The sequence below is a fragment of the Podarcis cretensis genome (genome assembly GCF_951804945.1).
Source record: "Podarcis cretensis genome assembly, chromosome: 1".
NCBI lineage: Eukaryota > Metazoa > Chordata > Lepidosauria > Squamata > Lacertidae > Podarcis > Podarcis cretensis.
In genome coordinates this window covers 53,972,540-53,994,746 of record NC_137170.1, presented here as the reverse complement: position 1 = coordinate 53,994,746, position 22,207 = coordinate 53,972,540, and the positions used below count along the sequence as shown (strand labels likewise).

At 41.8% G+C, this 22,207-nt stretch overlaps 1 protein-coding gene across 5 annotated transcripts in view; it reads left to right on the top strand.

The window, feature by feature from the left end:
* The window catches only part of TSPAN18 (tetraspanin 18), a 178,149-nt gene that overhangs the window by 28,924 nt on the left and 127,018 nt on the right, over positions 1-22,207 (top strand). For 2 of the 5 annotated variants that reach the window (XM_079952716.1, XM_079952713.1), the window contains exon 2: positions 10,319-10,406. The exons of 2 other annotated variants lie outside the window; for them this stretch is intronic. The gene's annotated coding sequence lies outside the window, so the exon portion shown is untranslated. Of the gene's footprint in view, positions 1-10,318; positions 10,407-10,505; positions 10,566-22,207 lie in introns of those variants that run through there. One more of the 5 variants, XM_079952715.1, reaches the window with a different exon arrangement.

The window sequence follows — 22,207 nt, the reverse complement described above, 5'->3', positions numbered from 1 at the left end:
ACAAATCCACATTTTAAAGCTTCAGCTAATGCCACTATCGCCTTCTTCACTTCATGGAACAAGCATGTATGCAAAAAACAGGCCCTGTGGACCCACCCCTCCCACAAATATTTGACAGATTGTGAATATGAACAGCATATATTGGCTGGTGCTCTCTGCCACACCAGACTCTTGTTTGCTCACGTGGCAAAGGTGTCTGGCAAGCATAGGACAAAAAGCAGAATTCTGAAGGTTTGTTTTCTATACCCGTAAACCACCCATTTAACTTTAGGTTATTAGTCCTGCAAATTCTCAGTTCAGTGGCTCAAGCAACAGGTATTAGCTAAACCCAGTTCTCTTCCTATAGTCAGTATAACTGATGTAGGGAGTGTTCACTGATACCCTGTGCCCAAGGGCCCCCAGAAACCTGAAGCCAGTCCTGGCTGTATGCTTCACTGAGCTGTCTCTATGCTTTAAAGGGGGACTATTCCATTTTATGTCATTTGGGCTTATGCAGCATATTGTTGTCATGTTTTTCTTCTAAGGCCTAACAGTCTGAGAGCCCATGATGTTTATGCATTGTTGATGTTAAGTGTGGAGCATGTCTGGATAGGAGATTGCCTGGAAGCCCCATGTATCCCACTAACTTTCCTGGGTTTCCCTAAAGAAACTGTTCATTTTCTACTCTTATCTGTCTTCCTGGCTCGAGCATCTCTCTCTCTCTCTCTCTCTCTCTCTCTCTCTCTCTCTCTCTCTACTGTTCAGAATTATGACTTGTAGTAAAAGTAGAATCTGTCTAGACTTTGAATTGCTTAGTAAGGAGGTGGTGAAACAGATGCATCAATTGTAAGCTGATGATACAGTAATTTTCTGGCTCATCCAATAACTCTCTAAATGCATTTCAAAGAGGATTCAATTTATTAGCAGCCTTTGTTGCTAGGTATAAACCCCTGGACGTAAATCAAAGCATGGCTGGAAGTAATGAAATGGCACAGTACGGCTAGGCAAATGTCTGATTAGGGATTGGAAGCTGTCATGTCCTACCCCTAGAAGAGAACCCCATCATTGGAGTCAATGTTTTGGAAGATTTATGACCTGTGATGTTGTTGTTTAGTCGTTTAGTCGTGTCCGACTCTTCGTGACCCCATGGACCAGAGAACGCCAGGCACTCCTGTCCTCCACTGCCCCCCACAGCTTGGTCAGACTCATGCTGGTAACCTCGAAAACACTATCCAACCATCTCGTCCTCTGTCACCCCCTTCTCCTTGTGCCCTCCATCTTTCCCAACATCAGGGTCTTCTCCAGGGAGTCTTCTCTTCTCATGAGGTGGCCAAAGTACTGGAGCCTCAGCTTCACAATCTGTCCTTCCAGTGAGCACTCAGGGCTGATTTCCTTCAGAATGGAGAGGTTTGATCTTCTTGCAGTCCATGGGACTCTCAAGAGTCTCCTCCAGCACCATAATTCAAAAGCATCAATTCTTCGGCGATCAGCCTTCTTTATGGTCCAGCTCTCACTTCCATACATCACTACTGGGAAAACCATAGCTTTTACTATACGGACCTTTGTTGGCAAGGTGATGTCTCTACTTCTCAAGATGTTGTCTAGGCCTGTCATTGCCCTTCTCCCAAGAAGCAGGCGTCTTTTAATTTCGTGGCTGCTGTCACCATGTGCAGTGATCATGGAGCCCAAGAAAGTAAAATCTCTCACTGCCTCCATTTCTTCCCCTTCTATTTGCCAGGAGGTGATGGGACCAGTAGCCATGATCTTCGTTTTTTTGATGTTGAGCTTCAGACCATATTTTGCACTCTCCTCTTTCACCCTCAATAAAAGGTTCTTTAATTCCTCCTCACTTTCTGCCATCAAGGTTGTGTCATCTGCATATCTGAGGTTGTTGATATTTCTACCTGTGATGTAGTGCCCCCTTATTTAGAAATTGTCAGTTTATGGGACCATTTGTTTTTCTTCATCCATGGTGACTTACTTTCTTGATAGAATGTGGAGAGGGTAAAGGAGGCCTGACTTCTAATTTTTGTGCACTGTTACAAATGATTCAAAATTATTGAATGTAGTGACACACTAGGCGGGAAGCTTGGCTGGTGACTGAATAGTCTGATGATTACTTCATCCCCTCCAGTAGTCAGACTGAGCCAGCTAAAAAATAACAACAACAACAAAGTCCCAGAAGTGACTGTGATGCTCAGCCCCCAAGCAGGACCTGCACTGCTCACTGGATGAAGGTGAACTGCAGCCTTTTTTTGAACATCAGAGAAAGAGGCAGGTGTTGCAACGAAATAGAAAAGATACATCAAGTCCCTTAAGGAAAGCTACATTGTTGGCTGTGCCACAGATGTGCTGCATGAGTTTTGTGCTTGCTTCCAAATCTCTTTGCCTCTTCTATTAGGTGAAGTCCAGTTCTCAGAGATGGTGCAGCTTTTCTCATCCTCTGTTGGCCATGTTGATAGGCTTGCATTGTACAGAAGTTAAAGTTAAAGGTAAAGGTAAAGGACCCCTGACAGTTAAGTCCAGTTGTGAACGACTCTGGGCTTGCGGTGCTCATCTCGCTTTACTGGCTGAGGGAGCCGATGTTTGTCCGCAGATAGTTTTTCCGGGTCATGTGGCCAGCATGACTAAGCCGCTTCTATCGAAACCAGAGCAGCACACGGAAACACCGTTTACCTTCCCGCCAGAGCGGTACCTATTTATCTACTTGCACTTTGCTATGCTTTTTAACTGCTTGGCTGGCAGGAGCAGGGACCGAGCAACGGGACCTCACCCTGTTGTGGGGATTCGAACTGCTGACCTTCCGATTGGCCGGCCACTAAGGTGGCCAGTCTGAAAACTGGGTGGAGCTCATAGCTTTACAGTACTTGCAAAGCAGGAAGCTTAACTCTCAGGAGCATGTGGGACAGCAGAAGGGTAATGGGAGCAATGTGTAGTGGATCCCATCCTTCAGCTTGCATTTAATTGTGGCTACACTCCATAAGCTGTAAGCTGTAAGGAGAAGTAACCACAGAGAGGGTAAGGACTCCCATGCATGCCAGGAGCCTTAATCTGCTTCCCAATATGTAAGAGGGAAAATAGAATCATAGAATTGTAAAGTTGGAAGGGGCCCTGAGGACCAACCCCTTGCAATGCAGAAATATGCAGCTGTCCCATACAGGGATCAAACCTGAAACCTTGGCATTATCAGCACCACACTCTAACCACTGACATACTAAGCCTTTAATGGCTGACTAGGTCAGATTTTTCTTTATTGAAGTGAAAAGGCAGTACAGTATGCAGATAAGGAAAATTGAATATTCTCTAACAAAAATCAAAAGCCTGTGTGAAGAGTCAAGTGTGCTTCTGTATACACATGCCTGTAACTAACCCTTCCCTAAATCTGTGTAATTCCACCCCCCCCCCCTTTTGCATTCTGGCTGCTACCTAAAGGAGTGCCTCCCTCAGAGTCATAGGCAAGGACAATTATCTGGGTCTCTCCCAGTAAGCGGAATTGCTACAAAATTGACTTGGTATCATACTGACAGGAGGGTTCTTCAGTTAGAACCTTAGCAATGTGCAGGGCAGACAGGAACCAGAGATCATCTGACCCTTTCAGACATGGTTGACGGCTTTTGAACATCCATTCCTATCAGCCTTTCCTTACGGGACTAGGGGAATACACTCAAACTTAACTGTAAATGTATTTTCTGACTGAATGATGGAAAACTTAGTCCTCTATTTGTTGTAATATGCTTGCTTACTTAGTCAAGACACTGCTTGACAGAGGTGCTATGATGGAGTGTTCTTTAATCAGCCAGTCTTGAACTTTAATTTGCTGAAAGCTGTTTTGGGAGCTGTGCTCCCAGGGGTACTGGGAGGGTTATGGGAGCTGAGTGGGCCAGTGGTACACATAATTTCCCAGGTGCTGGATGTAGTGCTGTGAACTAGTTACGAGTGATAAAAGAGGGGTGTATACCTAGCAGTGTAAGGGATGAATTTTTTCAATAAATTTGTGTGATGTTAAGTTGTATGCTTAGTTAAAAGAACTGACCACCCTGCAGATTTGGTTTTTGGAATGTGGCAAATATGGGGTTCGCAAACACTAATGTGGCATCTCGGAATATCAGCTATAGACTGGTATGAAGAGATGTTAGCCATAAGCAAGTGGCATGCATGGGAGAAGTATGAATTACTGTACTGAATGTAAGTATTCCTGGACAGAAAGCCGGTAAGAAGGAGCAAGTTCATTTCTCATAACATTATGCATCTTACTTCTCTGTTTCCATCAAGGAACGTAGGGAGATGCCTTCTATTGTGTCAGATCATTGGGCCATCTAGCTCAGTAATTCCTACACTGAATTGCAGCAGCTCATCAGCTTTTGAGAGCTTTGGCCAAGGTGGTTGAATTATCCTAAGTTGTCTTTTCAGAAGAATAAATATGTGCAGCCCAATGATATGCATGCATGTTTACTTGGAAGAATGCTCAATTGAATTTGGCCCAAGACTATAGCTGAAACTGTTTTAAAGCATGCACCAGGCACAGGAACTACCAGAATGTTCTCTAATTGTTATCTTCTGTATTTTTTTGCAGTCTGATTTCTAAGGCTGTTGTTTATTTCCCCAGACAAATATGCTGGCTGCATAGTAATACTGCAACATTCCCTTCAAGTCAATAGCAGACATTATGGGGTTCATGAATTTCTATAGATGATCAAGCTGTTGATAAAGACTTACATGTGGCAAGTGTTTTTGCTCTAAAAGGAGGCACCTTTTTCTGGAACTTTGCACACAAGGGTTGTGAGACTTCCAGCCATAGCAGCCCCCTGGAGCATTATGTGTGCTTATAAAGGTATTAAGGAATAGAAAGCTTGATAGCTGCCTCAAGCTGAGAAGGAAATGCTGTAAGAGGAGGATTAATCTTAGGGCAATGAATTTTAAAGACTTACTTCTTTTATGTGTTGTGGAAAGCTATCAAAATGCTAATGGTCTACTGCCTTAACCTTCAACAGACACTTTTTATTTCTTAATATGTTCAGTGTTTTGTAAACAACTAATTTAATGGTGGACTGTTGGGAAGATAGTGGTTCCCTTGTACACATCATGGCATTAGTCATATTTGGAAGGTTTCTGCTGCTGTTTTCATGAGCTACAAAGTCAGTGAAAATGGGTGGGTGGTTTTTTAATGAATTGAATGTGGTTGCCTACCTGTCACACTGATGCTGCCTTGTCTATTCTCATGTCATGCCATTATTCTGGTTGTAGCTGCTTTGGCGTGTTCCAGGGCACCAGCGTATTGGTTTTGTGAGCTTCCAAGACACCATGACCAAATTTTCCATTGATTTACAATACTCTTACATAAATTCTGCAATACTTTGCATGTGAGGAGGAGGCTGAAGTGCATCTGGAGCAATATGGACACCTAATATATACATGTGGAAGGCACAGAACTAATGCATTTTAAAATAACAGTTTTATTTGCTTTGAAAGTAATTTTATTATTATTATCCACTTTTAGGATGCAATCCACATTCACTTTGCTGAACTGGACCCCCCCCCCCCGCACATCCAAATCAGCTGAGGAGAGGGAGGAGATGTAATGTTCCCCTCCTGACAATATGTTGAATTATTATTATTATTTATTAAACTAATTAAACAGCTCTGACTCCAAATTAATTAGGGATAGGATCCACTGCTGGATTCGCCCAGGACCAACTTTTGGGGGGTGGGGGCGGAGCGTGGATCAGGGCCACAGGTTGCATGGGGTGGGGTAATACACATCCCTAATAAACACCTGCTCTGAAAGTGCTGCTTCTACAATCTTCAAGGCAGTCTCCTTGTCCTGTTAAAAAGCACCCCCAAACCCAAGAACTAAAATTTCACAGGTTAATAGTTGGGACTTTACTGTCTTTAGAGTTGCAGACTTTGGGCACTTCCAGACTGTTTCTATTTTTCGATGGGATTCAGTCACATTGGCAAATCCAGGTTCTATAATTATAGCTTAATGCCTTGTACAACAAACCCACTTCTCCAAAAGTTCAGACTTTTGGTGATAAGGAAAGGGATGGGAAAGTGTGGCATAACACATGCTTTGATGCAACTAACCCCTCAGCAAACAGATTAGGATGCATGATCAATAAATAGGTTGTGTAGAAACACCCCTCCTTGCTTAAGTGTGCCCTGGACCTTTGGAGAGACTTAAAATAATTATTTGAAGGGAAATGCACAGCTAATGTGGAACTTTCTGATTGACGACTTCATTAACAGTAGGCAACATTTGCACCCATCTGATCCCTAATCATCTGAAATAATAAAAAGTTTTTTTAAGAGTTAAAAGTAGCAAAGATAGATATCAAATGATGCTAACAGCTGACTTAAGCATGATGGTGCTGTGGGTTAAACCACAGAGCCTATGGCTTGCCGATCAGAAGGTCGGTGGTTCGAATCCCCATGACTGGGTGAGCTCCTGTTGCTCGGTTCCTCCTCCTGCCAACCTAGCAGTTCAAAAGCATGAAGCGCTGCTCTGATTCGCCAGAAGCGGCTTAGTCATGCTGGCCACATGACCTGTACGCCGGCTCCCTCGGCCAGTAAAGCGAGATGAGCGCTGCAACCCCAGAGTCGTTCGCGACTGGACCTAACGGTCAGGGGTCCCTTTACCTTTACTCTCCTACATGTTTATTACTTGTACAATTCCATGAACTTTTTGGCAGCTAGCTATTCTGAACCAGGTTCTGTTTGCTCTTTTCTTAAAAATATTACCATGCACTTAGCTGTTTGGAGATGCTTCGTGATGTTGTTGTTGTTTGTTTAGCCTGTCTTACACTGCCTCCCGCAGTTTGGTCAAACTCATGTTTGTAGCTTCGAGAACATGATACGTTTCATGATACGTTTGTTTAAAAGAGATTTTGGCTACCACGTCATAGCCGTGTGGATGGTTTGAGTTGTTTTATTTTATGTTTTGTATTTGATCGAAAACTTTGTATCTCAATAGTCTAAGTCAATATTTTGGATAGTGTGTTATCCACATGGTTTCTGTTGGCTAATATATGCAAGATAATTGACCATTTTGTTTATTTTGTTTCTAGTGAAATGAAATTTATTGTTTCTAGAACAAGAGGTGGGGAAAGAGATTTTGCTATATTGCATTTTGTAGGCAACATTGTACTTCAGTCATCTTAGAGATATCAACATCAGTCAGATTCTGGTAATAAATATCTGAGACAGACATCCCATTACCCTTCTGTGAAATATTCTGGAACAATGGAGCTGCCTGTACTTACATGTAATCATGACTACTGAGACATATTTTTTTTTCTCTGTGGGATGTTCTGTTTCATAGAACTGCAGTCTTGAGGGTTGCAGTCACCATTGGGCCCTCCAGTGAGCATTTTAAAAGTTATTTTTACCACTGAACAGTATCTTTATAGCAGCTACTTTAATCTTTTTCTGCTGCTCCAGTCAACCACTCTTTGTTTTCTTACTTTTGATCGTTCTACTCTCAGACAAATTAAAAGGATACTGTGTCATTTTGCTCTAAAGTTTGTGGCAATCCAGGGTAGGGAGAAAGAGAGATGATACAAAGCTTGGTCTTGGGGATCAAGTGGGTATATTTAAAGCACAACTATGGGAACAAAGATTCTTGGAATACTGTGGTGTTCATATTTGTTGCCACTTTCATCCTTGAGGATGAGAGCTGCAAAATGTGTAAAGTTTTGATTGGTTCCATATCTCTTGGTGAAAACGGTTTGCCCTTAGCTTGGTTTGGCATCCCCCATCCCAAATATACCAATATACAGGCAATCTTTCTGTGGGCCACTGGCAGAGGAAGAAGAGTGGGGGGGGGAGCGCACCGCCCCCGGCAGCGCGATCCCGGTAGAGTGTCATTGCTGCTCCCCCCCACGCGCTGGGTGCCACCTGCCCCCGGGATGCGCACCCTGCCCCTGCAGGCAGTGTGCCCCGCCCCCGGGACGCACACCAGCCCACCCCCCGGTGCCGGAGCATGAGGCTCCGCCACTGCTGTGAGCTGTTCTTTGCCAGATTTGACCTGGGCAACTTTGTGTTGTTGTTGTTTTAAAAAACATATGAGCTGGATAAACCACCAGCAACAACCAAGGATTTATATGAGATTACAAATAACTCATACAGAAAGGACTGACTGGCAGTAGCAGGGAATGCAGTTTACACTGAGATTGAAGAAGTGATGACCAGCGAGCAGAGTGTTGGGTTTAGAGGAGAATTTAAATTGCGGGCAATTTAAATGCAATTCATAGCCTTGGGCTTTTTCAGCTTTAGAACTTCATAAAATAAGAATACAATGGGTTTAATTTTCAGGATTGCTACAAAAAACTATGAGGGTGTTGTATGTTCACTGAGCCATAGGAATAGTGTGAATTTAAAATCCTCAGCCTTGTAGAACTAAGAGGTTTTTCCCCATCACAGAATCACTCTTTGGAGTTGATAATGTCGCTGAACTCTCACTTCCAGGTATGAGTTTCCAAGCAAAACCATTATAAGTTAGGCAGGGCTTGCCCATCTCAAATGGTTGGGGAAAAAAATCAAATTCAAACTATGGAAGTGTAGTGGGCAGAAGATTTTTTTTAAATATGCATGCATGTTGGCATCTGTCTGTCTCGAAAGAAAATGGAGTGTGCCTCCGGGGGTGAAGTCAAACTGCTGGAGAATCACAGTGCCTGCTGTGGCTGCAGAGACCAGTAACTTGTAAATGCTACCTCCTGCATTGCTTTTGCAGCACTTAAGTGACCTCCCCTGTGCAGAGTGTATGAAGGTTCACATGATGAGGAGTGGGGGGGGGGGGACTATCCTGGGATAGTGCAGAAGCTGGTTATTACAGTACAGTTTATCTTTATTCACCAGCTTTCCTGAAAGCATGATTTATATCTTCCATTATTCATTTCTTACAAAAGCAAGCTTACTCTCTTGCCTTATGCCCTGCTCGGTCTGCCTCAAAACCTGGGATTGCTGCAGTTTGTTGCCATCTCCTCCTCTCTTTGCATTGCTCTAGCAGCCACAGTCAGGATTTATTTCTCACACATGCCAGAGGTTTAGCATCTAGCATTTATGACATGGATCATGGCATACACTGGAATATGGGTGCAGTCAAAATCCATATGCGCTTGGCTTTTCCTGAATAATGCAGATTTGATTCAATGGGAATTAGGATTAATACTGGATTTAAGTTTCTCATAGTTGGCTGGCAGTAACCTAATCTTCTTAAGGGTTGCAGGCAGGCAACATTTCTTTGAATGTGTTTAACATTTTCAAAACCGATAAGAAATTGAAATTTGATACTGAGGGACTTTAACCCCAGAGCCATTGAAAATGCAGCACTTTACACTGCTATCTTTAAGGCAGTCTTTTAATTTTCCTTAATGACCTTCACCTAGGTTCCTATACTAGGTTCCTAGTACGCACTTAACAGTAATATTTGTTCACTTTACTTTGTTGGAGTCTAGTGCCTGTGATGACTTTCAGAATCTGAATGGATTACATTTTTCAGCTTGACAAAATGTAATCTTCAGATGCAGACAAATGCTTGCATCAGGGCAGTGAATGCCTGGGTGTTACTCTTTTTGATTGGTTGTTTCTGTAGCTCCTGGGATTGTTAATGGCCCTTAGTACAGAAAGATAGATCCGTGTGAATCTGGGTCTGGCATGCACACACAATGAGCGGAACAATTCAGTTCTACTCTTTTCGTTTTTCTAAAGTTTCTCAGTTTGGTCTTGATCCATTTGGTCATGGCTTGCAGACTTTGCCTAGTCAACAGGGTCTGAGGGCTAGTGTGGAAAGCATCCTGGATAAAAATTATTATTTTAAAAAGTTTACAAAATTTTGCTTCAGAAAATACAGTACCGTTCAGGATTTGATGCTTTATATGTATCATATGTACAAGACAAGTATTTTTGTGTGCATAATTCTACATGTAACTAGTCAGACTTTTGGAGGAAAAGCTAATAATACACAGGCAGCTTGGACATTAGTGGACACTCGGTGTTTTCCATTCAAACCAGATGACTCCTCCATGAGGAAGGGTAGGAGAGGAACTGGACTACCACAATTAATTTACCAAATAAAGTAAGTAACAACTTGATTAAGATTTGAGAGCTACCAACTTCCAGTACGCTCCTGGTGTTAATCTGACTCGGTCTCTATACTGCCAGCATCCACTCCTTGTTTAATATGACCAGGAAAGTGCAAATCAGGTCCAGTTGATTTGGATTCAAGCAGAGGTGCCCCAAGCAAAGCTTGGTCTGGGAAGAAAAAGCACATTTGGAGCTGTTGATTAAAGCAAAGGAAATCTAATCACATTGTTTCTTTCTCTTTTTTATTCCTGGTCCACAGAAATACGTTGTGAGAAAAAATCGAGGGGGAAATAGGAAGATAACTGCAATTCCAGTGGAAGGAAAGGAAGTCATCACCAGGACACAAGGTTTGCCTATCTTAATTTACAGCAGTTGTCTTCAACTGGTCCAGACTTGAGACCCACCTCAGACACCCAACTTACAACATGGGACCAACTTTCACATTTTCATCAGGCCTGAAATCCTGTGTACAGAAAATAAATCTGCAGAACATCCATTTCCCTTAGGTAGCAGTTGTTCTTTGTTAGATGCTGTAGTTTTGGGGTGTTTATAGGTGGGCAGATTCTCCTACTCTGAAGCAAAACAAAAAGTATGCCCCTCTTTCGTTTTGCGATGCCTTTCCATTTTATGTATTGATTTCATTAGTAACTAAATAAAAATTGGCTAGTTTTCTCTCCAAATTCACACTGAGATACTAAGGTTGTAGTCATGTGAACTTACTTGAGAGTAAGTTTTGTTAAAATTGGGGGGGGGGGGAGCCACACCAAGGCCTTCCCCACTCTATGCCCCACCCTTCTTCCCCCTATTGCAACTGCTAAGCCCTTTTTCACACACACACACACATGCAAATTCTGAAGCACCCAGCTTCTCTTTCTCTTCAGCCTATCTTATCACTTTCACTCGTATTCCGAGACTGCTTCCTTCCCTCTACTTTTCTGCCAACCCCTTGCCCAAAAAAAAAAAAAAAAAACCTTGCAAGGCTCCCTATGTGAAAAAGAGGCTCCTCTGAACATGTGCAGAGTGTCTTTCTCCCCCAACCACCCCCGCTGATCTTCTTGATATTCTCAATTTTTCTTCTCCATGCCCTCCCCTAGGATTCCCCGTTCGGCACACACTCACCATTTGCCTGTGGGGGTTCTTCTTTCCCCAGTTCCTCCTTTGGTACATGCCCATTAGCCCCCCCTCCATGATTGTATATCCTTGGTACAGCCCACTTTCCCTTTTCTTGCCCCTTCTCCCTCCCCTTTTGGTAAACCCTACTTCCCACCCACCTTTAAAGACCTATGATTTAGAGGATTCAGTTTTATTTGTTCAAAGAGCTAGGCTGGATCTAGACACATCAAAGAAGCGTTTCAATTAGACGTTTTGTAAATCTAAACAGGGAAAACAGATAGAGAAAAACGGGATTCCATAGTGCCATCTGGTGGCACAATGTTATATTGCATATAAATCACTTTTTCTTTACACCAGTTTAGCTGAGTCCCTAGTTAGCACTCACCAGGAGTAGTGTACTTGTGATTCTGACATGCTTTTGGGGCTGCAATCTCAAGTGAGTAGAAAAATGTTTCAGTGATTAAAGTTCTGAGATCTGGTAACCTAGACATACATTTCCTATTTGGAAATTGATCAGGCATGTTCAGTGCGTATAATTCATAGCTGGATTTTATATTAATTTCACGGGATGGATTAGGATGTGAACAAGTCAATGCAGTGTAAGTAGTGCACATTTTCCCCCAGAAAGTGTCACCTAATCAATACCAAACAAATTAGAATTCAGCTTCCCTATTGATCCAGTAATAAATTATTATAATGAAAACCTTTCAGGAATGAAAACATTTTTTGGACAAGTTTTAGACTCAAACTACAATACTAAGTTGAATGAAGAAAAAGATGAATTACAAGCAAGATACTCTAAAGATTCCACTACTGTTTTCTATTGGAACAATTGGTTAATAACTATGTGACATAGCAGATGCAGGATTTGTTGATTTTTGTTGCTGCTAATAGGCTGTAGGCAAAACGGATACAACATTGTATTGTGGAGCAGAAAATTGTGGAGTATTTTCAAAATAAATTGAGGATAATTCTGGACGTACCTAGATGTTTCCATATTTATTTCTAGTGACCAGAAACTGATAAAATATCTGGCAAATCTATTATCATTAGCAGAACTTTCAGTTACTGGCTTAGGCTGCAATCCAGCATCTGCCCCTCTCCTCCTTACATCAGGCTGTGTGTGGTTTGGATTGAGCAGGGACACCCTTCCAATTGTGTCTGCCGGCCCAGCTCTCCTGCAGGACATGTACGGAGATGGTATCCCTGTCAGTGGACTCTGGTAGAAAGTCATAACATGGGTCATTCCAGCAGAGGGGATGCCACCAGTGGGCCAGCCGGGGATCTGCTGGATTCTGAGCTGATCTCACAGCTAGTGCTGACCTGGAGATGGCACAATGATCAAGCCTGATCTGCTTCCCCCCACCTTCGGCTGCCTTGAGCGGCTGTGGATGGATGCATTGGAGGCTCAGTTGCTTTGCAGAGTCTTAGTGGCAGCAGCAGCGAGTTAGGATTGCTCTGCCAAAGGGCTTTTACATTCAACTACTAGATTAGCTAAACTGTGTTTCTTGGAGCAAATTGGAGTCAAGTTGTCAAAAGGTTCAAATTGGCTCCAAAGTGTAGTTCATGAAGCTCAGCATTATGGCTTTTCTCTGGAGTTTCCTCGCTCTTGCAAGCAAACAGATTTTCAGTACTTGGGTTCGTAATGTCTGTTTTTATGTGCCTTCACAAGTAATAAGAGAGCCACTTAGTATGCAGTGATGTAGGGGGAATTTTCCCTTAGTGGCTGGAGTCTCAGAGAAGAAGAACACTTGCAGAGGAGAAAAAGCAGTTTATTTAGTATTCAGGTGGGGTGCAAGGAAGCACAGGCCACACACACACACACACACACACACACAAACCCACGTCTGCAAGATGTTCTGCACAGGGTAGTCAATCACAATACAATTATTATCATAAAGAAACTCCCCCACCCAATAAGTTTCTACTTTGTTTCTTACACCTGTGCAATAAGCCTATTTACTTCATAATTTCATTGTGCTTAAACAAGCAAATAGTTAGCAAGTGACTACTTATTTTTGGCTACTACTTTTTCATGGCTGAACATGCTGACTATAACATCTATGGGTTAGAACAATGCTGAATATATGCCTTTTTGTTAGAAAAACAGAAATAACCTAATGATCTGTTTTTGCTCTCCACCCACAATGATTAAATATAAATTTGAATTTGAAGCTTATTACTAATCCTGCTCTTAGAAATGCCCTAATTCATCCAAAGATGCAACAGGTGCCAACTGCAGGACTTTTTCTTTCTTTTTGTAAGGAAAATGCCTTATCACTTCAGACTCTGCCCTCGTGGCAGTGATTCTGCACAAGATGTACCTTATTACTCATTTTTGTACTGCTTACAAAATTCTCAAATTCACCTCTTGAGGTAAAAACTCCAGTTGGTCTGAACTGAAGAAAAATTGATTTTCTGCTGGCTTCTTGCAACAGTGTGACTCAGCAGTAGTGCAAAGGATTTGCCTTGGTAGCTTTGAAAGTTTCACCCAATCTCCTGACATCTCAGTAGCATGGTGAATAAGGGTAAGACATTATTGCTATTGTGAATATTCTTTTTAAACTGTAATTGCTATTCCACATTTTGTTTTTTGTTGTGACCCATGGCTGAAACAATAACAAATGACTGGCTGATTGGCCTGTCTGGCTGAAGCTGATAGGAATTTAAGTCCAACATCTTTCCCAGGTTTGGTCAAAGGCCAATCATAGACAATTTTAGGATTATGTTCTGTGAACATTAGATTTGGGAGCTAGAAATATGTTTTTCTCATGTTTCTATGTCTTTAGGTTTATTTTCTTACTAATTGCACCTGACAAACAAGTGTGCGATTTGAAGCAGAACCTTCAATATAAAAGATGCAGTCAGTGAACCCATGTGCTTAGTTTGTGGAAAACTTTTTTCTCTCTTGATAAAAACCCTTCTGCTTCCCACAGCAACGTAATGACACATTTTGCTTAAGTTGCAATCATAATCCTGTTTGTAGCAAGCCATAGCTGACACCACAGGAAGTGTTATCATTATCACAGAGTGTGGAGATTTCATTGTTCTTTTACTCAGGGAAAAGGACCAGAGACAGGAGAATGAGAGGAAACTTGTTAACTTCTTAATTGCCTTTCTGGATATGATTTCAGTGGAGCAGGGTAAAGGGGAAGTATGGTTTTCCTGCAACAAATCAGATATCATACAGTTAATTTTTGTTGAATAATCAGATCTTCATAAAGCAGGTGGTTCTTAGTCATTTTTCTAAAACACATATTTCCTTTGGTTCAACAGTCCTTTCCTAAAGTTTGGAACCTCTTATCATCATCACTTTTAATTTGTATACCGCCTTTCTATCTTACAATGCAAGGGGGTTTACAAGGTAAAGAAACAAAGAATGTACACCTTATAACAATCTAATGCAATACAAAAATGTGATAATAAAACATAGCTTTAAAATAAACAGCCTACATCAAATAAAGTAACATTCAGCAATCATTAGAATAGTATAGAATAATAATATCAGCATATAAGAATTTAACAGAATTCCCTTCTTAACAATTACAATAAGTTATTTCTAAACTACAATCAATAAAACAGATGGCAAGTCACAGTGCATAAAATAATACAATACAAATTGAGAAGTAGGGACTAGAGGGTGGGGCAAGGCAGGTGAAAGAAGGCCTTGCCTGATGAAGTCTCTCCCCTCTTATCTATACCCTCAGCTTCTACCTCTCCTTCCCTGCCCAGTGAACTGCTGGTGGAAGAACAGCTTGTTCTTTCCAAAGTTCTGAACTGTTTGTAGAGGTTTCTCTCTCTCTGCTTCCACCTTCCTTGGTTGTGCTTGTGTGGTGCTGTTGTTGGACAAGGGTCGCAGCCCATTAGCAGAGGGCTTGCTTTGCATGCAGAAGTTCCCAGGTTTCATTCCCAGCATCTCCAAGACGGGCTAGGAGCGTCCCCTGTCTAAAACCTTGGGGAGCCACTGCCAATTAGTGTACACAATTCTGAGTTAGGGTTAGATCTTATAAGGCTGCTTCCTAATGTTTCCACCTCACAGTAAGGCAAACTGTGGCTTGCCATGAATGAGCCCTGTGTGCTGGTGCATGCTGCTTAAATTGCACCCACCCCACTCATCCCTGTCCCAAGCTAGCATTATGTGCAACCCAGCACTTAGGGTTTGTTTCGCTCCAAATAGTCGAGAGGAAGCGAAGAACAAACCCAAGGCTTCCTCTCATACTTTGGAGAGTAATAAACTATAAGCATTGGCTCCTATGTGAAGCCAGTACCCTTGGTTGTTCTTTGTAGTTGGCCATTGTAGATGACTAAACTTTCACATACAGTGGTACCTCTAGATACGATCGGGATCCGTTCCAGAGCCCCGTTCACATCTAGAAGCAAACGTAACCAGCAACAGCACGTCTGCACACGCGTGCGTCGCTTTTCGCCACTTCTGCGCATGCGTGCGATGTCATTTTGAGCGTCTGCGCATGCGCAAGCGGCTAAACCCGGAAGTAGCACATTCTGTTACTTCCGGGTTGCCGCGGAGCACAACTCGAACACACTCAACTCAAAGTGTATTCAACCCGAGGTATGACTGTATACTGAACACAGTTTGGGGGAAGGAAGATTCTGTATAATTTACACCTAACTGGTACGTAAGTACCAATATTTATACCATAATAAATGTATATGTGATAAAATGCCTAAGGATATTTGTTTCTAGTTGCTACTTTAATTAAAAAATGACATAACCAGGATGAGATAAGCATCTCAGTGGTTGCTTTTTACTCCCACCCCCTGGAGATACTTTAACTAGGAAATGTAGCATGATTGACAATTCTTGCAGACTTCAAAGACACAACAATCAGGGGCTTCACAGGAATACTACATCTGTTTAAAGTAAAGTTGAAGGAAGGAGCTTTTTCACCCATCAAATTACTTCAGAAAACACCTTGTTTGACAGTGCCTAAGTTTGCTTTGCATATAAGCATTTCAGTAGCAGGGAGAGATTTATATTATGACACTGAGGCAGTGATCTAAGGGTAGAGGAGTGGAATGCAGGACACAGGATTTCTCCCCGCCCCGCATTCCAAATTTATGTTAGACACCAGGCAAAAGGCTCCTGTCACTTATTTCTGAGTTGGGAGTTCCTGCAAAGGTTTTAGTTAAATTAGTTGTTTAAGAATTGTGGGTTCTCTAACATTATTTTATCTCCTGATAAAGACCTTTTAGACAAAAAAACCTGAAATGTAAATGCTTTCTCCTGTGTACATCTAGGGCAGTGGTTCCTAAACTCCCCCCCATCCCTCTGCAACCACTTGAAAACTGCTGATGGTTTTGGCAGACCACTTAATGATTTCCCCCCCCTGCCTTTCGTAGCAGTTGTAATGTGCTGTGCTAGATGCTGTATGATCTTTAATTGTATTTTTATTGCTGCTTTTATTTCTTACATATTGTATTTTATTGCACGTTGAATTCAAATTCAGATACAACAAAACACAATATAAAAAATTAAAGGAACAATAAAAGTTAATTAAAAATCAATATGAATATTTAAAGCAATGGATGTGCCATTTCCTGTCTTCAATCACAAATCCACAGACCACCTGAATTACAGACTGAAGTTTGGGAACCCATGACCTAGGCTGTTTTTGTTCACTAATGCTGCTTGAATGGCTTTCCTGCAATTGCTTGCAGAGGGCTTTTATTACCGTATTTTTCGCTCTATAACACGCACCTGACCATAACACGCACATCGTTTTTAGAGGAGGAAAACAAGGGAAAAAACATTCTGAATGAAACAGTGGATGTATCATTTTTGGGCTTCATGCTGTGGCCACAGACATGTGATCTGATGGTGAATTTGGGGTGACCCAATGCAAAAATCCTGAGAATTCCTGTGGATCCATGCTTTGTAACCACGTTTTTGCACCATTGCAGCCCCAGGCAACAGTGGGTGCGTGATTTTTTTGGTGCAGGCTGTAGCCATGGACATGCTATGTGATTTGATGGTGAATTTGGGGTGACCCAATGCAAAGATCCTGAGAATCCCTGTGGATCCATGCTTTGTAACCACATTTTAAGTGGGGAGCGAAGAAAAAACAAAGAAGGGACATGAGAGGGGTGTGCAGAGAAGCAGCTGGCTAAGAATGCAGGAGAGGGATTTAACGGGAGGGAGGAAAGAAAGGCAAAAGTTTCCCCCCACCCAAGCCAGCTCTCTCTCTCTCTCTCTCTCTCTCTCTCTCTCTCTCTCTCTCCCCCTCCCTCCCTCCCTCCCCCCCTCTCTCTCCCTCCCCCCTCTCTCTCCCTCCCCTTCCCCCCCTCTCTCCCTTCCCTCCTCTCTCTCCCTCTCCCCCAGCAGCACCTGAGAGGAATTCCCCTCTGCTTGCCTGGAGGGGAGGGGCTTTCCCTGCTCTTTGTTCCGTTTCAGCAAACACAGCAACGAAACATAGGTGGGTGGGCAGTAAGACCCTGAGGCAGAATGCAGGAAAGCAGCCGCTTCCTCTTTTCAGTTTTCCCTTCTCCGTGAAGCACCGCGATTTGATTTTTGCCTGATTTTTCGGCTCCAGGGACCACACATTCGCTCTATAACACGCACAGACATTTCCCCTTCCTTTTTAGGAGAAAAAATCTGCGTGTTATAGAGGGGAAAATACGGTAGTTATCAGAGAAACTGCTCCTGCAATGACCCTGCTCCTGCAAGTGGACAGAGCTGAACAGGCCTAAACTAAGTGCAGTTAGTTTATCATTCTTTGGAAAGATTAGATTTATGAAGACCTCAATATCAGTGTTCCTAAGTGAGTACAGTGATACCTCGGGTTAAGTACTTAATTCCGGAGGTCCGTTCTTAACTTGAAGCACCACTTTAGCTAATGGGGCCTCCTGCTGCCGCAGTGCCGCCAGAGCACGATTTCTGTTCTCATCCTGAAGCAAAGTTCTTAACCTGAAGCACTATTTCTGGGTTAGCGGAGTCTGTAACCTAAAGCGTATGTAACCTGAAGCGTATGTAACCTGAAGCGCATGTAACCCGAGGTACCACTGTACATGGTTGGCTTGGATATGCAGACGTAAGTTCAGTGCCTAACTCGGAGAAGAGTGTCTGATTTAGGACAAGCTCCTTCTCCTCAGCTTCACTGCCCTGTTGATAAAATAAAAATACTGCCTTCCTCCTGCACAGGGATTTATAAACATAAGAGAAGGGTTGTAAACAGACTAGGTGTCTCGTTCCTCAGACTATGTGAATAATTGTCTCCTCCTGAATTGTTGCATACTTTTTCAACTCTTGAGGACCAAACTTTTTTTTGTCACAGGAAGACTAAGAAATCAAGAAGAGAGATGTTTTAATATAGAATGAGCAAAATTTATTGACTATCTGAAGAATTATTGTAAACAGTGAGAATAACCTAAATAGAACATAAAGGATGAGTAGTAAATAGTAAATAGATATGAACTGGATATGCAGTGGGGAAAGATATAACATAAGTAGCTGCAGAAAGGGGGGGTAGGGGTTGATGATTGGATATCTTAATTGGATGTGTAAATTTAGATTTGTGATTCAGCTGTAAAATGTGAAAATGAAAAATAAAATATGAAATAGGACTGGGGCATGGGGGGGGGGCAACAGGAAGCTTGGATCCTTTCTGCCTGCCTCAGTTCTGATCATTCCCCAAACACAGCTTGCTATTTGCAGTGGTAGGAGAAGATTCAATTGAAGGTTTCTTTCTACTGTGAAAAGCAAGTGTGGAAGGGGTGGGTTGAAGACTGATGACAACTGGAACCATGCTCTGAGCTAAGCATTGAACCTTTCTCTTCCCCAAGTCTATGGTCCCAATCCAGCTCAATTGCTGCAGCCAGCCGTTTGTTCGAGCCGTGCAATGAAAAATGCCATGTCTAGTTTTGCTCTCAGTATTTCTGAAAGGCATCCCTTTTCTCGTTTCATTCCCCTGCCCTGGAAACCCCTGATAATTGTAGTTCTGTGAGGAGGGGGGATGCTCGGGATCTCTGAGACTGCAGCACCCTCATCAAACTACAGTCCCTTCAAAAATGAATAATTGTATTTAAAAACAGGTGTGAGGGGAGTGTTATCTGTCTTGTCAGTGTTACAGTTATGCAGGCAAGTTAAACAGCTTGGAGCCCACCAAACTTTGCAACCAGCTTGGTTCAGGGGTTGAAAGCATTTTCTGCAATCATGATTTGCAATGGAATAAGCTTGTAAATAAATAAGAGGGAGCACCCTGGCTCCTGCTCTTGCTAAGCTGTTTAGGCTTCATCTGAATAAATGTTTACTCTAGCCATATAAGTTTGGTGCTAATGAACCTAAATTCAAAATGCAAGGGATTCTGCTGAACTACTAATCCAAAGGGGCTCTAGAATCCTTCCTCTCAATAAATAAATAAAGCTCCATATATTAAAAAGTTTCTGGCCAAATAAATAACTGCTGTTTGTTCAAACAAGTGAAGCAGAATAGTAATAGCAGGCTTTTTTGTTTTTTAAAAAGTTGTGCTTGCTTTGTTAATGTATTTTAATAGGATTCTTCAATAAGATATGATGTAAAGCTCATGATAATTATTAATTCACTAGACAGTCAGACTGATGCAAGAATAAAATGCACCTCTGTCTTCTGGCCTTCCTGATTGGCAAGGGCTAGATGTTACATTTGCTTTTAATGTTTCTTTTGTACTTGTCATAGTCAAAGGTTGCTGTTGTAGTTAGACCTGATGTTAAGGATGCAAGGTATTTGTATTTCTGAAAAGCTGGAGCTTCTGCTCCTACTTAAACTAACAGACACATAGCCAGACACCTTTGGATCTGTAGAATATTTTTCTTTTATTAACTCTGACCCATGGTACCAAAAGTTAAATGGGCATAGCAATCAAAGATCCTTCCTATGATGTCAACAAAGGCATTGTTTCCCAGAAATACAAATAAGGGTGTACTTTTAGTAACATCATCCAGGAAAATGGATATGCGAGACACCTAGAAATCAAAGCCATCAGAGCCCTATAACTTCCAAAGTCCTCCTAGAGAAGAGTAATAGATCTATGTGTGCAGAATCAATCCCCATGCTCTCCAGTTAAAAGTTATTGGATGGCTTACCTTAGATTTTGTGGAGCCCCTTTTAGAGAGAGAGAGAGAAAATGTGTATCCAGACTTATTCCAATTTCAAAAAGTAAAATATAACAAGGTAATACTGAAAAAGTTCCCAAATAACATAAGTTTAGGTTTATAATGCCATCTTTTTAAAGTAGTGTTACCTGATTTCTGAAATGCAGTCAGCATCTGAGGCCTTTCTTCGGGTTTCCTGTCCATGAGAGGTCTGGATGGTGTCAACATGAGAGCAGGCCTTTTTTTCCAGTTGCTCCCCATTGGTGGAATGCTCTCTCCAAGGAGGCTCATCTTTCACATATCTTTAGGCACCAGGTGAAAATGTTACTCTATAATCAGGCCTTTGGCTGATTAAACAATCTATGAGCTTTTAAATGTATTTGTGAGAGGAGATTGTTGGGTTTTGTTTTGTTTCTTTATTTGTTTTGCTGTTATTTATGTGTTTTCTCTCTTCACTTTCAGAGGTCATCAATTTTTTATATTTTTATTCTGTAAAGTGCCCAGTGATCATCAGATGAAGTGCAGCATATAAATTTAAATAATAATAATAAATTGATACTAGGGTGATGAATTTTCCACACTGCACTCTTTCTGCAGTAGTCCATTGAAATATTTAAACATTTCCAGCTGTTGCTGTTATAATGCACTTTCCACCTCCTATATCAGAAGTCAGTTGTCTTATGGCTGCATTTATAAAAAGGTATTTTTGGCAGTTGTTAGCCCTTAATGTTCTTCCACATTTTAATTATAAATGTGTGTATATTAAAATAACATTATTATATATCAATCTGAAAGTGTAGCACTCATTCTTTCTCTCATCCAACTTTTGTATCAAAGGTCTGGCTCTCTCCTTTATTAACAATAGCTATTTAAAAATGAAGTCTTTCTAATTGCATTTTTGCTTCTGCTGTTGTAGCGATTCCAAACTCTTCCCAAGGTGACTGCCTCTCTTTCCTGCGGTGCAGACTAGGTATTAATGTGGTTTGCTAAATAACTACAGGCTGAGTTACTAAAGGCATTTTTATTTTATAGTATAAAATCAGCTATTTTTTTCATAGCCATTAATTTCATTTTAATAATTGACTGGCTTGCAAATTACGTAAACCTTTCCTTAAAGTGCCCAGCAGTCCTTTCTTTGTATGGAACTTTACAAAAATTATCTATTAATTTTCCATTTAACCTCTCTACTACAGAGGGGATAGTACTAGAGTCTATTGTCTGTGTATTCAGAAGTAAATCTCAATGAGTCCAATGGAGATAACTCTCAGCTAAGTAAGTCCAGGATTGAAATATGAATAAATCTCATCCGTTCCTCAAACCTACAGCAGAAGCATGGTTGCCTGGACTAGGGCTTCTAAATTTCACCAGTTCCTACATATCTGCTCTTGAATGTATTTATTTTTTGGGGGAGGGGTCAGAAAAATAGTCAAGTGGCACACTTAAGAAAGCAAGTGTTAGGATTTTCATTTTTCCCAAATTCTGTCTTATTTCACTCGGCTTTTAATTTGAGAGCGTTCTAGAGAATGAGTAGAAAACCTGCACAATCAGCTACTGTATTGACCTGAATATAAGCCTCACTTTCCCCCCAAATTCCAACCATGAAAAGTTAAAGTGCAGCTTATATTCACGACCTTATAGTATGCAGCCAGGAGTGTGGGGAAGCAGTGCCTGCCCCACGTGTAGTCCCCTGTCCTCTCCCCCAAGGCCGGGAAAGGGGAGACTGAGGAAGGAAAAAGGCTATCGGCCATGCAGCGCAGCTCCCCCCCCCCCCGCTCAGTATACAGCCAGGAGCAGCAAGGAATGGAGTGGCTTAAATGTTGAATGGTCACTTTAAAATGTGAAGGTTCATTATTGCTTCACAAGCTGTGTATGTCTTTAAGGGCCAGGGCCAGGGCAAATAACGAGACTCAGTCTTACAGCTGTGAAACATAGCAGGTGCTGCTGAGTT